This window comes from Octopus bimaculoides, chromosome Z (assembly GCF_046866305.1).
Source record: "Octopus bimaculoides isolate indiv1 chromosome Z, ASM4686630v1, whole genome shotgun sequence".
NCBI lineage: Eukaryota > Metazoa > Mollusca > Cephalopoda > Octopoda > Octopodidae > Octopus > Octopus bimaculoides.
The window spans coordinates 1,514,752-1,517,251 of record NC_142944.1 but is presented as its reverse complement, the minus strand read 5'-3'; the positions used below and the strand labels follow the sequence as shown (position 1 = coordinate 1,517,251).

At 37.0% G+C, this 2,500-nt stretch overlaps 1 protein-coding gene across 3 annotated transcripts in view; it reads right to left on the bottom strand.

Moving 5' to 3' along the window:
• LOC106872196 (sodium-dependent proline transporter) overlaps positions 1 to 2,500 on the bottom strand; it is a 45,751-nt gene that overhangs the window by 18,681 nt on the left and 24,570 nt on the right. For 2 of the 3 annotated variants that reach the window (XR_016244802.1, XR_016244803.1), the window contains exon 9: positions 1,634 to 1,718. The exons of the other annotated variant lie outside the window; for it this stretch is intronic. The gene's annotated coding sequence lies outside the window, so the exon portion shown is untranslated. The remainder of the gene's footprint in view (positions 1 to 1,633; positions 1,719 to 2,500) is intronic. 3 annotated transcript variants of the gene reach the window in all.

The following is a 2,500-nucleotide window of genomic DNA, read 5'->3' as shown; positions in this document are numbered from 1 at the left end:
AGCAATTAATAGAAATATTCTACATGACAGAATGGTCTTCAAAAATTACATAATACTTTAGCAATATGATTATGGTGCATCAGCTATTTGAGAACAAAACTTTTAAAACCCATAAGTGGCTCAAACTTTAACTAAACATCTCTTTTTTACACCCCAAAAATGGAAGCTTCTCGGTGGTCAGACATTGTCAAGAAAATTGAGTTTGTCCAGCAAGTCCAGAGCACCATCAACAAGAATCCTGAAAAATCAATGAGAGCCACTGCCAATCATCTTCATATGCTGGAGGCAACTCAGAGACATCAGGTATAAATCTTTTGTTAAGAGAAGAGGGTAGTTCATGTCCACTAAGACCCAGTAGAAGTGTGCGATCCAGCTAGAGCACTTGCTGCACAAACTCAAGCACCCCTGGGAGCCCAACATGCTCTGGTTCTTCTCAGATAAGATCTTTGGCCAAGATCTTAGATGAAGTGAATAAAGATTAACTGATAAACACACTTTGACATTTCAGAAGCTGTGTGGAGGCAGTAATTAAGGCTGATGACAGTTTTATCGAATAGACTTTTGATACATCATCATCTTTATCATCATCATTTAATGTCCATGTTCCATGATGGCATATGGGTTGGACAGGTTAGCAGGACCCCAATGGGTTCAAGAACTGTATCATGATTCAGTGTCTGCTTTGCCATGGTTTCTACAGCTGGATGCCCTTCTTAACCCCAACCACTCTGAGAGTGTGTTCTACTGGGTGCCATTCTTTGTAATACCAGCATTATCGAGGTCATCATGTAACTTGCAAGTCTGCAAATCCCAAAAGAAAGGCGTTCAGCTTTATGCTGGGGATTGAAGGGATACAGTATGAAAGAAGGGAGTCAGAGTAGGTTCTTGCAGTAGAACTGCATGGGCTAGAAAAGGGAGAGAATGATCATATAGATTTTAGAGATGAAGTGTCCAGGTGGCCCTTCAAGATCTTAGATGTGTTGAAGTGAATGAGTGAGAAGGGGTCGAGGGCTTGACAGGTAGTTTGGGGAGCAAGACATGAAGGGATGGGGAGGCAGCAGCCAGCAACTGTAAAAAAGACTGGGTTGAGGTGAAAGGTAGTGATGGAGAACTCATGAACTGGAGAAGGATGGAGGGGTGAAGAAGGGAGTGAGCAGAAGGAATGTGACAGGATTGTGTAAGAATACAGTTGACGGGGGAGGGTGGTGAGATGAGAGAGATGTCAGAATGAAGTAGAGTGAGAAAAGAGGTAGGCAAAGCGTGGTGAGAGGTAGTTCGGTCCATTGGGAGGAATAGCTGAATCAACATAACATGTTAAGAGCATAATGTATGTGTGTGTATGTACCAAATTCTATTAAAATATTTTGTGTTTTTTTTTTTTAATAAATATATTGGCTTTCCTTAAACTAAAATTTTGTTCTCAAATAGCTAACACAGCCTGTACATGGTATTTTAGCTATGTTTGAAACAACTTAGGGTTTGGGGAAAATGAAACCTATTTCAGTATCAAAGTGATATTTTTGTTTCTTCAAAATCAACTTATAAATGATTCTATGTATTCAGTTTAGACTATTGTATGTGAGCATGTAATTATATATATATATCATATATCTGTGTATGTGTTTGTGTATACCCTGTTTAGTAGTTAGTCAGCAAAACCATGAATGCTTCGGTCAGCTTTTAAACATTGGTATGTGGCTTGTTTTCACCTTGCTGGACTGGAAAAAGCAGAGAATGGTAAATAATATACATAATATCAGGTAATATACCTTATATAAGTAAAAAAAAAAACACACATAGTTACACCTCAAATACACAGTTATTTTCCACCTTTAATTACTATGATAAATGGTCTTTAACTTTTCACCTATACATTAATGATCACTAACAGCTACTTTTCTACCTACTTAAAAGACAATGATTCAAATGGTCTGTGTAGCTAAATTCATTAAGTTATTTATTAATTTAACGATGCAATAGTCACTGGAGCTAGTTAATTAGGTAAATTGCATCAATTAAATCTGTTGATGCCAATCTTCCTGAGAACACTCTTGCTTTTATCATACAAACATTCTGTTTTGAAGTGAAATTAAAAGATGCTATTGAAATTTTATGCTAATTTATGTCCCAAATATCAATCAGTTCAATAATGGTTTCAAATTTTAGTACAAGGCCAGCAATTTTGGGAGAGGGGTGCAAGTTGATTACATCAACCCCAGTATGCAACTGGTACTTATTTTATCGAACCCCCCCCTCCCAAAAGGATGAAAGGCAAAGTCAACCTCAGCAAAATTTGAACTCAGAACCTAAAAGATGGATGAAATGCTGCTAAACATTTTGCCCAGCATGCTAACAGTTCTGCCAGCTTGTCACCTTACATCGGTTTAAAAATGAAAGTTATTTTACTAAATTCTTCACAATTTCCAAAATAAAATGAAACAAAGGCACTGTATTTCAGCAAAATTATGTTAAAGTGATCTAAATCAAAAAAAATTCCATT